Consider the following 13,125-nt stretch of genomic DNA (forward strand, 5'->3'; position numbering starts at 1 on the left):
CGACACGTGGTGTGACGTAACGAGGCCTCGCTCGCAGTGGTCACGTGATGAGGGCGTGCTCGAAATGCTGCTCACCGACACTTCTGGTTCACAAAGCTCGATGCTGTGTCGAGCAGCCTGACTCGAGCTTAACATCACTAGCTGGAGGTGGGCGATCCCAGAAATTTTGGTATTGATCCGATACCAAGAAAATACAGGCCCAGTATCGCCGATATCGATACTGATACTTTTTCATATTTAAGCTTCATAGATCTAAAGGATCCAAAAGACCTAGGATAGAGTTTTGTCAAACATTGTACGTGACATTTTTGTTTAAAAAAAAAAAATCACTCAACTTAAAACAAATTCTCCTGAGGTAGAGGATTGACAAACCATAATACAAGGGTGTGCTGCTCCATGTTGTGTGACATAGCGCAGCGCTGCTCTTACAGAGAGTAGACTTTGATGAATCTGTGTGCGCAGCAGTGAGTGCGTGCGGGAGAGACAAAAAAGCTTGAATATCGATCTTTTTACACAAGGATCGTTCAATATCAATACCAGCGTTGGTATCGATATTATTGATATTAGGATCGATCCGCCCACCTCTAACAGGTGCACAAAGACAGAAGTGCTGACTCACTGTGATCATGGTGTTAAGACTCAAAATCAGCTTGTTAGTAGTTGCAAGAGTACCGGAGACAATACTGAAAGTTATCGGTTAGCTGTAGCTTCGATAAATTTTTGTGTGCTTTATCGGTTTAGCTTTATAAAAGATAACTTTTCAGTTAGTTGATTAGCTGTTATCGAAGCTAACTTTTTTGGTTGGCTGTGCCCACCACTGACAGGAGGGTAATATAACTATGTGTGCAGCTGGAAGACAAAATGGTGACGTTCAGCATCATTCAACCCTGGACCCAAACAACACAGCCCCCATGATCATCTCTCGTGTTGGAGCCATGATTCATGTCAGTCCACTTGGTGCAACAGCTCTCCAAGGTGTGATCACTCCTTTTTAGATGCAGACTAACGAGCAGATCTGATTTGATGCAGGTGTTAGTTTTGGGGATGAAAATTTACAGGGTGATTCCATAATTTATTCCTCAGAATTGAGTGAGTCCATATTTTTTTTTCCCTCTGCTTGGTCTAAAAAGTAACTGTTACTGACTGCCACAATTTTTTTTCTTGATTTCTTATAGTGTTTCTTAAAGCAGAAAGTTGCCATTTGAAATGACTTTAGTTTTGTGTCATGTCTGTGATCTGCTTTTTTTCTACAAAATTAAACAACTGAATGAACATCCTCCGAGGCCGGATTCCATAATTTTTGCCTGGGGTTGTAGAACGAGGTGTGGCTAGTGAATGAAGACTAAACACAGTGCAAGATAGGGAGGAAGAGAGTGCACCAAGTGAAGTGATGTAGGATACAAAGATGCGTGAGCAGGTGCGAGTGAAAGAAAACACAGAGTGTTTACCAAAGCTGAAAAATAAAACTCAAGATTTGTTATTGTTATTTTTTTCAGCAACATAAATGGAAATGATGCTCAGTGAATACTTTGTATTTGTACTTGTAAACAATGGTCCTTATGGAAGCAGAATGTGCAAACAAGACAACATAAAACTATAATGTACCACTAAAGCTCATCCAAATCTAGTCCACCTTAACTGTCTACCTGTCTGCCTTATAACATCAGCACGGGGGTCCATCACTGCACCGTGCAGCTCCAGTTTGAATTATGATATCACATGAAATCTCTCTCAGTAGGATTTCCCAGTCACAAGTCATCTTCAAACGCTTATCCAGGGTCAGGTTGTGGGGCAACAGTTCCAGTAGGGGACCCTAAACTTTCCTTTTACCGGGCCACATTAACCGCCTCTGACTGTGGGATTCCGAGGCATTCCTAGGCCAGTGTCGAGATATAATCCCTCCACCTAGTCCTGGGTCTTCCCCGGGGTCTCCTCCCAGCTGGACATGCCTGGAACACCTCCCTACGGAGGCACCCAGGAGGCATCCTTACCAGATGCCCGAACTACTTCAGCTGTCTCCTTTCAACATGAAGGAGCAGTGGCTCTACTCTCTGAGCTCTTCATGAATGACTGAGTTTCTCACCCTATCTCTAAGAGAGACCCCAACCACCCTCCTGACGAAACCCATTTCGGCCCATATAGAGGGATTTCCCCTCTATATGTATCTTTAATTTAGTCCTTTAAAAAAAATAATACACCACGTACTTAGAGTATTTGGTGTATGAAGCTCCTGTTTGTTTTTTTTTTTTTTTTTTGCAAAATGACTTTACTCTTCAATGCCAGTCTGCTCTGTGCCAGCCTGATCCCGACAGATCTCAGAAGCTAAGCAGAGCAGGATCTGGTTAGTACTTGGATGGGAGACCTCTTTGGAACACCAGCAGCTGTGTGCGTTTCTCCAGGTAAAACTGGAGTTGCGTCAGGAAGGGCATCCGGCGTAAAACTTCTGCCAAGTACCAATGCAGATCTGGTTGTATCCGCTGTGGCGACCCCAACATACCGGGAGCGGCCGAATGAACAACAACTTTACTCTTCAATATTACAAATAGTAAGCCAATGATGTTAATATAAAAGTAAGTAAGTCCTTTTGGCTGCTTCCTTGTTTTCACTCTGTATCACCACAGCAGATCCACAGTCGAGCTGCATGTTGATTTAGCACAGTTTTTTTTTTTATGCCAGTTGCCCTTCCTGACGCAACTCCACATTACATGGAGAAATGTGGCAGGGGTGGGGTTTGACCCGGGAACCTTCCGCACTGAAACCAAGCACACACACCACTTGGCCATCACCCCTGCATAACAATAATAAAAACAATATTTAATAATAATATAAATATTTTTTTCCAACGTGCAGGGGTGGTGGCCAAGTGGTTAGTGCACTTGGTTTCAGTACAGAAGGTTCCCAGTTCAAACCTCACCCCTGCCACATTTCTCCATGTAATATGACGTTGCATCAGGAAGGACATCGGGCGTAAAACTTGTGCCATTTCTACATGCAGATCCACCTTGGATTTCCTGTGGCGACCCCAAGTGCAAACAAGAGAGCAGCTGTAGGGACTTACTATTTTTTTCCCAAAGTATTAGAATCTGATCATTATTATTATGATTATTAGTTGCAAGAAATGTATTTAAAATTGTTGCAAAAGTGGACCTTTAAGGGGTTTGGGGGGCCCTTCCCCACCTCTCACCCCTGTGGCTCCGCCCCTGCACCAGAGGCCTGCAGAGTTTGTCTGCAGCTGTAAAGAGTTTGCTGTCTGTTCTTATCGACTCCGTGCTCTCAAACAGTGACACAGATGATCTTAAATAGACTTGTTGCATATTTAAAGTGAAGCAGTGTGTTTGTATATTTTGATATACACACAGTGTGTCAACACCCATGAAGTGAAAGGACATACACTTTTTTTTAAAGTAAATCAACTGACTGATCAAAAACACCTTTATCAGATGGATTCTTATTGGATTTGATCAGAACTTTCATCTGTGCATCAACAGGGTGGATTTATCAAAGCAGCTTTTGTGTAAAAGCTTCACATACACAAGGCTGTTTTTCACAGGCTGTGGTCACAGCGTGCACGCGTACTGTCAGGAAAGCTCCGAAACTCACAACAACACAAAGAAATAAATGATTTGACTACTTTAGAAAGAAAACTTGGACTTGTCTGATTCAGGTAAAGTTCTAAAGGATCTGTGCTGTCCAAAAGGCAGAGTTCACCCTGACTGTGTCCTGATGCAAAATCATCAAGGCTGGACACAAGATAGACAATTTACTGCATCCCTGCATCCCTGCCTGCAGAATAATTTAATTTAACTTTTCATAAAAACCAGGTGTTGTGTGGGCCGCCGAAGAGGAGGTACTGCTGGCTCACCACCAGATGGCGCCCTGCCATGCTGGCACTTTTTGCCCTGCAGAGGGTGCACGGACCGGTTGGATCCTCCAGGTGCACAGTTTTGGCTGTCAGCTGCCATTCATTATTCATCACCACATCCATAAGAACCTGGGAGAGACACCATAACCCTGTCGAGTTATCAGCTTACCGCGCGGGTAAACCAACTCAGCTGTTTTGTGCCGTACGCACATTCATTGTTACTGAAGTCTTTGCAGTTGTGACTTATACTTGCAGCTTGTAGCCGAGTTTGTGGAAGTTGGAGGAGCTGGCGTCTCCACTCCTCACTTCTGACTTACTAAGTACAGTATAACAATTGACACTGCACATCCTCCAGTTTTTCCTCTGCACTCTGGGAGTATTTGGATTTATTCCTACAAGAGGATTTCTGTGAGTTGCTGACTGTTTGCTGGGTGTTCACACACCCACCCTTAACCTGTTTTTGTTCCTGCCAGCAGTACCGGGTCTGACAGCCACGAGCGGTGGCCACCTGGGGGAATCAGGACTTGGCAGCTCTGGTGTGTTGCAGGTCTCCATTGGCGGTGAAACTTCGTGGGTTCCGGCTCTCCTCTGGATAGGCGTCTCCTACCCTCGGGCCTGCCCACGCATCACCTTTTTGATTACTGATTGACTGAAGCATATTTGGTTTTTTTGCACATTTGCATAATAAATTGTCATTTATTTGACTTCCTATTGACCGTTCATTTACGCCCCCTGGCGTGGGTCCGTGTACTTCACTTTCCCAACAGGATAACTCGGCCACGTCATGGACTCCGAGGGACGTTCACCACCAATTGAACAGCCAATGGAGATGCAAGGTGCGCAGGCTCCACCAGGAGGTGCATCACATTCTCACCAACCTCACTGCTTGGTTGGATTTATTAACCGAGCAGGACCATTCACCTCAGCCGTAGGATGGAGGCTCTCACCGCTTGGTGGGGACGCACGCGTCAGGCGCGGCTGCAGCCCCTCCTCCTGTGGACCTGTCGCTAAACACAGAAAATCCCAGTGGTCGTTCAAAAGGTCTCCCCCCGTCACCCCGAAGCTTACATTAGCCCCCCGGAACCGTACGGGGGTTGTGTCGAAACGTGCGCGGACTTCTTGATGCAGTGCGAGCTCGTTTTTCGCAACGCCCCGTGATGTACACGTCAGACCATAGCCGGTGGCTTATGTAATTAATTTGCTTCGGGCAAGGCACGCGCCTGGGATACGGCGCTCTGGGAGCAGGACTCACGGCTCATTTCAACATATACTGGGTTTATCAGGGCAATTTCGACAGGTGTTCGATCATTCAATAGAGGCGAGTCCGCTTCAAATAGCTGCTGTCAATGAGACAGGGACACCGGAGTGCAGCTGATTACGCAATCGACTTCGGTGTTGCGGCAAGCGAGGTCTGGTTGGAACTCAGTAGCACTCCGCACTGCCTTTGTAAACGGGCCTGTCTCCGGCCCTAAAGGAGCATCTGGTGGCTAAGGATCAACCGCGGGATTTAGATGGGCTTATTGATCTGGTTATTCGCTTAGACAATCGTTTAGAGGAATTTAAGTGGGAGTGAGACGAAGGGCGTGTGCGGGTGTGCGCTGTCCCTCTCCCATCCAGATCCGAGTTAGTGCCGTCCCCTCCCTGCTCCAAAGCCAGGGCTCTCCGCGTTACACCAGCTCCCCTGCTGACGTTGCTATGGAAACGAGCAGGACAAAAATGACAAAAAGGAAAAACAAGGGAGACTGACACGTGGAGAGTGTTTACTGCGGCTCGAATGAGCATGCGCAGAATAAGGGGCCCCAGGCGGTTAAACAACAAGGCTCAACTTTAGAGACTGGGCTAAGAGTGAGTCATACTAACCATACGGGTGTCCCATGCAAATGCGCACGACTCCCAGGTCACAATCCTCTGTGGGGATTTAACCCTTACCGCTCCAGCACTGATCGACACGGGGTTGGAAGGGAACGTACTGGACAGTAGGTGGGCTAAGGAGGAAGGGCTCCCTCTGGTGGCCATTCCTTCACCATTGAAGGTGCGGGCACTAGATGGCACCCTACTACCAGAAATCACACACCAGACACAGCCTTTAACTTTGGTTGTCTCTGGAAATCACAGGGAGGAGATTGTGTTCTTTGTAACACACTTCTACCTCCAGGATTATTTTGGGATTTCCATGGATGGTTAAGCACAATCCCTGGATTGATTGGCCGTCTGGGGTTGTGGCTCAATGGAGCGAAACCTGCCACCAGGAGTGTTTAAGATCCTCGGTGCCACCCGGCGATGAAGTTAAAGAGGAGGTCAGAGTCCCCCCAATCTTACGGAGGTGCCGGAGGTGCATTGATTATAGAGGGCTGAACGAGATCACGGTTCACAACCGATACCCGTTACCTCTATTGGATTCAGTGTTCACGCCTCTGCATGGAGCCAAAATATTCACAAAACTGGATTTTAGAAATGCTTATCATCTGGTTCGGATACGGAAGGGAGACGAGTGGAAGACGGCATTTACACACCCCCTTAGGTCACTTTGAGTACCTGGTCATGCCTGTTCGGCCTCACCAACGCCCCTGCGACGTTCCAAGCTTTGGTTAACGATGTTCTGTGGGATTTCCTGCATCGATTCGTCTTCGTATATCTAGACAACATCCTCATCTTCTCCCCGGACTCTGAGACTCATGTTAAGCATGCCCGTCAGGTATCCTGCAGCGGTTATTGAGAACTGGCTATTTGTGATGGCCAAGAAGTGTGAGTTCCACCGCACTTCTTTGTCCTTCCTGGGGTTTATCATCTCCTTTAACTCCGTCGCACCTAATCCTGCTAATGGTAGGCGGGGGTGAGAGATTGGCCCCAACCGGTAAATCATAGGAAGCTGCAACGGTTCCTAGGGTTGCCAATTTTTACAGGAGGTTCATTAAGGGCTATAGTCGGTAGTCAGTCCCCTTACAAGCCCTAACCTCCACAAAAGTCCCCTTCACCTGGTCGGATCGGTGAGAAGCCGCATTTAGGGAGTTGAACACCGGTTTTCGACTGCAACCAGTTCTGGTGCAACCCGATCCTAACCACCAGTTCATTGTTGAAGTGGATGCCTCTGACTCAGGGATAGGAGCCGTGCTGTCCCAGAGCAGGGAGTCCGATAGTGTTCTCCACCCTTGTGCTTACTTCTCCTGCAGGTTAAACCCCCGCTGAAACGGAACTATGACGTTGGCAAATCGGGAACTCCTGGTGGGGAAAGAGGCTCTCGAGGAGTGGAGACATCTGTTGGAGGGAGCTGTGGTCCCATTTGTGGTTCTCACTGACCATTGGAACCTGGAATACATCCAGGAACCGCTAAACGTCTGAACCCCCAGACAAGCCCGATGGTCACTGTTTTTCGGACGCTTCAACTTTAAGATCACCTATCGCCCTGGGACCAAGAACATCCGGTCTGACGCCCTGTCCCTGGTGCATGAAAGAGAAAGTTGGAGCAAGGCTGTTGGACCCACCAGACACCATCATACCAGAATCCACTATCATCGCAGGCCCTCACGTGGGACGTGGAGGGAGTGGTCAGAGAGGCCCTGACGTGACACCCAGATCCCGGAGGTGGTCCTCCCAACAGGCTGTATGTCCCACCAGATGCTCGGACTGCCATATGGACTTCTGTCATGGTTCCAAGCTCTCCTGCCATCCAGGGTTGCAAAGAACCGTGGCAGTGGTCCGGCAGCGGTTCTGGTGGGGCATCAGCTCGAAGCCGACACTAGGGACTACATCCGGGCATGTACCATCTGCGCCAGGGGCAAGGCTACACACCATCCGGAGAAGGGGCTCCTCAAGCCATTGCCTGTGCCCTCGTCGCCCCTGGTCCCACATAGGAGTGGACTTCGTCACGGTTCTCCCTGCGTCCCAGGGTAAGACTGTCATCATGACGATAGTGGACCGGTTCTCCCAAGGCGCCCCCTTCGTGGCCCTCCCGAAGCTCCCCGACTGCCCGGAGACTGCAGACCTCCTGGTCTAACCACGTTGTGCGTCTGCATAGGTATCCCGATGGATATAGTGTCAGACCGGGGTCCTCATTCTCCTCGCAGGTCTGGAGGAGCTTCTGTAAGGAGCTGGGGGCCATGGTGAGCCCTGTCGTCCTGGTACCACCCTCAAACAAACGGTCAAGCAGAGCGGGCCAACCAGGATCTGGAACAAGCCTTAAGGTGTGTTACATCTGCCCTCACCCAACGGTCTGGAGTCAACACCTGGCCTGGATCGAGTACGCAACACAACAGCCAAGTGTCGTCCTCTACCGGCCTGTCCCCCATTCGAGGTCTGCTTGGGGTATCAACCACCGTTGTTTCCAGCTGTCAAGGGAGAAGTCAAGGTGCCCTCGGCCCAGGCACCCTCAGGATATGCCGTCGGGTGTGGAAGAAAGCCCGCTCTGCTCTCCTGAAGGCCCGAACAGCGGGCTAAGGACCATGCAGACCGCCGACGAGCCCCGGCCCCAACTCATCAGCCCGGGCTATCCACTCAAAACATCCCTCTTCAGACCGACTCACCAAAGCTCACCGACCGTTACATTGGACCGTTAAGCTCGTCAAAGTGATCAGCCCCGCCGCAGTGAAGCTTCAACTCCCGGCTTCACTGCGGATTCACCCGGTCTTTCACGTCTCCAAAATCAAACCGTATCACACATCGGACCTCTGCACCCCCGGACCGGTGCTGCCTCCTGCCCGCATCATCGACGGCGAACCGGCGTGGACTGTCAGGAAGCTCTTGGATGTACGTCAGCGGGGTTGGGGGTACCAGTACCTGGTAGACTGGGAGGGTTATGGCCCAGAAGAACGGTCCTGGGTGAAGAGGAGCTTCATTTGGATCCCGCCCTCCTGGTGGATTTCTACAGGGAACACCCCAACAAGCTGGGTCGGGCGCCAGGAGGTGCCCGTTGAGGGGGGGGTCCTGTTGTGTGGGCCGCCGAAGACGAGGTACTGCTGGCCCACCACCAGATGGCGCCCTGCCATGCTGGCACCTTTTGCCCTGCAGAGAGCGCACGGACTGGTTGGATCCTCCAGGTGCACTGTTTTGGCTGTCAGCTGCCAGTCATTATTCATCACCACATCTATAAGAACCTGGGAGAGACACCATAACTCTGCCGAGTTATCAGCTTACCACGCAGGTAAACCAACTCAGCCATTTTGTGCCGTACGCACATTCATTGTTACTGAAGTCTTTGCAGTTGTAACTTATATTTGCAGCTTGTAGCCGAGTTTGTGGAAGTTGGAGGAGCTGGCGTCTCCACTCCTCACTTCTGACTTACTAAGTACAGTATAACAATTGACACTGCACGTCTCCAGTTTTTCCTCTGCACTCTGGGAGTATTTGGATTTATTCCTACAAGAGGATTTCTGTGAGTTGCTGACTGTTTGCTGGGTGTTCACACACCCACCCTTAACCTGTTTTTGTTCCTGCCAGCAGTACCGGGTCTGACAGCCACGAGCGGTGGCCACCTGGGGGAATCAGGACTTGGCGGCTCTGGTGTGTTGCAGGTCTCCGTTGGCGGTGGAACTTCGTGGGTTCCGGTTCTCCTCTGGATAGGTGTCTCCTACCCTCGGGCCTGCCCACGCGTCACCTTTTTGATTACTGATTGACTGAAACATATTTGGTTTTGTTTGCATATTTGCATAATAAATTGTCATTTATTTGACTTCTTATTGGCCGTTCATTTACGGCGTGGGTCCGTGTACTTCACTTTCTCAACACCAGGAACCTTTTCAAGTCAACACATACTGAACCACATTTGTGTTTAATGACTGCATGTCATTAAAGACAACACACTTATTAAACTGCACGTTGAGCGATTAGACAAAAAAATAATAATTAAATAATAAATGTGCTGCAGATTAAATTCATCCAACACGAATGACAAACTGTTAATGAAAAGAAGAGTTTGCATTTACACTCTCTGTCACGTTGTTAAAGTGTCTGATGCAGCTCTGATGTTCAGATTAAACCTACTTTGTGTAGATTTGTGAAAACTGCAGCAAATAAAAGCTCGCAAAAAGGTAATTTTATTTATCTTACAGATTTTAATTGGTGATGAATGAAGTAAAAGCTGTAGAAATCTGTCCCCTTAAAATGTGTTTATCCTTAAGTATTTAAATAATGTGGAGGTTAAAGCCTTTCTATAATATGATGCTGCATTAGAAAAGAGCAGCAGTGGTTAGTGAGTGAAATATAATCTTCTTTAGCAGTCACCATCTCTCAGAGAGCCCTCGGATACAATACCAGCAATGTTTAGGGTCCAACTATAGACCCCGAGTCTGGGGCCTGTTGCATTTTATTAAAAGAAATCCAACAGCAATTTAAAAGGTTTGGTACACAGGCTGTCAGTCAGTGGAGCAAAGGTACAAACAGGGCTAGGCAAACACGCAGTCATAATCAAGCAGGGTTAGTGGCCTGAGCAAACATTTTCAGGAATGAGGCAAAAAGAGCAAATTTCAAAAACACAGCTAGGCAAAACAGGACTGAATACAAGAGCTAGGATGGATCAAACTGGCAGCGGTGAGGTGGCTGGTAGAAGTTTAAATAGACAGGTGTTTAACAGGGTGCACTTCAATCAATCAATTTTCAATCAATTTTTTTTATATAGCGCCAAATCACAACAAACAGTTGCCCCAAGGCGCTTTATATTGTAAGGCAAGGCCATACAATAATGATGTAAACCCCAACGGTCAAAACGACCCCCTGTGAGCAAGCACTTGGCTACAGTGGGAAGGAAACTTGAGGTGAATGATCTAGAAAGGGGGAGTGGCTGGGGGACAAAGATTATACATGGACAAGATAGTGAGGAAGGGAGTGCACAAAGTGGAGTGATGTAAGAGACAAAGACGTGAGCAGGTGTCAAGAGTGAGAAGGGAATAGAAACACAAAGCAGAAAAACTAAGTGAAAGACAGACACAATGGCAGGTGCAGAGCGTGGAGTGACCACAAACAAATGGCGTGAAGGAAAAACTGAGAACAGAGATCAAACAGAAACCTAGCACAGACTATAACTATGAAGAGGGCCAGGACAGAGCATGAATCATGAGAACTAAAAGCGAACCAAGATATACAGTGGGGGAAATAAGTATTTGATCCACTGTCAATTTTGCAAGTTTTCCCACCTACAAAGAATGGAGAGGTCTGTAAGTTTTATCTTAGGTATACCTCAACTGTGACAGACAGAATCTAAAGACAAAATCACATTGTATGATTTTTAAAGAATTTATTTGCATTTTATTACATGAAGTAAGTATTTGACCCACAAGAAAAACAGACCTTAACATTTTGTACACAAACATTTATTTGCCATTACAAAGGTCAGACATTTCCTGTAGTTCTTAACCAAGTTTGAACACTGCAACAGGGATTTTGGTCCACTCCTCCATACAGATCTTCTCCAGATCTTTCAGGTTTGGAGTTTCAGCTCCCTCCAAAGATTTTCTATTGAGATCAGGCAGGACTGAAGACTGGGTCGGCCACTCCAGGACCTTGAAATGCTTCTTACGGAGCCACTGCTTAGTTGCCCTGGCTGTGTGTTTGGGGTCATTGTCATGCTGGAAGACCCAGCCATGACCCATCTTCAATGCTCTTACTGAGGGAAGGAAGTTGTTTGCCAAAATCTCACAATACATGACCTCATCCATCCTCCCTTCAATATGGTGCAGTCGTCCTGTCCCCTTTGCAGACAAGCACCCTCAAAAATGATGCTTCCACCCTTTGCAGAAAAAGCACCCCCAAAGTATGATGTTTCCACCCCCATGCTTCACGGTTGGGATGGTTTTCTTGGGGTTGTTCTCATCCTCCAAACACGGCGAGTGGAGTTGATACTAAAAAGTTCTATTTTGGTCTCATCTGACCACATGGCCTTCTCCCATGCCTCCTCTGGATCATCCAGATGGTCAGTGGTGAACTTCAAAACGGTGCGGATCGGTGCGAAGCTGCGTTTAAGGAGTTGAAACGTTGGTTCTCATCTGCACCCGTTCTGGTGCAGCCCGATCCCAATTGCCTGTTTGTTGTCGAAGTGGATGCCTCTGACTCAGGGATAGGAGCGGAGAGTCCGATAAGGTTCTCCATCCTTGTGCCTATTTTCCCTTAGGTTGACCCTGGCAGAGCGGAACTATGACGTCTGCAATCGGGAACTCCTAGCGATGAAAGAGGCTCTTCAGGAGTGGAGACACCTGTTGGAGGGAGCTACGGTGCCCTTCACGGTTTTCACGGACCATGGAACCTGGAGTACATGTGGACTGCAAAGCGTCTGAACCCCAGGCAAGCCCGCTGGTCACTGTTCTTCGGGCGTTTTGACTTCTGGATCGCCTACCGCCCCGGGACCAAAAACCAGCGATCTGACGCCCTGTCCCGGGTCCACGAAGAGGAAGTCAAGGTCGAGCTGTCAGATCCACCGGAACCCATCATCCCCGAGTCCACTATCATGGAAGCCCTCACCTGGGACGTGGAGAAGACCGTCCGGGAGGCCCTGGCATGGAACCCGAACCCGGGGACCGGCCCAAAGAATGGACTTTACGTCCCACCAGAAGCCAGAGCTGCAGTCCTGGACTTCTGTCATGGATCCAAGTTCTCCTGTCATCCTGGGTGCGAAGAACCGTGGCAGTGGTCCAGCAGCGCTTCTGGGGGGCGTCTATGGAAGCCGACGACCGGGAGTACGTCCAGGCCTGCACCACTTGCGCCAAGGGAAAGGCAGACCACCAACGGGCACAGGGACTCCTCCAGCCGTTACCTGTGCCCCACCGCCCCTGGTCCCACATCGGCCTGGACTTCGTCACGGGACTCCCGCTGTCCCAGGGCATGACCACCATCCTCACGATAGTGGACCGGTTCTCCAAGGCGGCCCACTTCATGGCCCTCCCGAAGCTCCCGACGACCCAGGAGACTGCAGACCTCCTGATCCACCACGTCGTACGTCTGCATGGGATTCCATCCGACGTCGTCTCTGACCGTGGTCCCCAGTTCTCCTCGCAAGTCTGGAGGAGTTTCTGTAGGGAACTGGGGGCTACCGTGAGCCTCTCGTCCGGGTACCATCCCCAGACTAACGGACAGGTAGAGCGGGCCAACCAGGAATTGGAACAGGCCCTTCGCTGCGTGACCTCAGTGCACTCGACGGCCTGGAGCAACCATCTGGCCTGGATCGAGTACGCACACAACAGCCAGGTTTCATCTGCCACCGGCCTCTCCCCATTTGAAGTATGTTTGGGGTACCAGCCCCCATTGTTTCTGCTTGTGGAGGGAGAGGTCGGGGTGCCCTC

This window comes from Thalassophryne amazonica, chromosome 18 (genome assembly GCF_902500255.1).
Source record: "Thalassophryne amazonica chromosome 18, fThaAma1.1, whole genome shotgun sequence".
NCBI classification, from domain to species: domain Eukaryota; kingdom Metazoa; phylum Chordata; class Actinopteri; order Batrachoidiformes; family Batrachoididae; genus Thalassophryne; species Thalassophryne amazonica.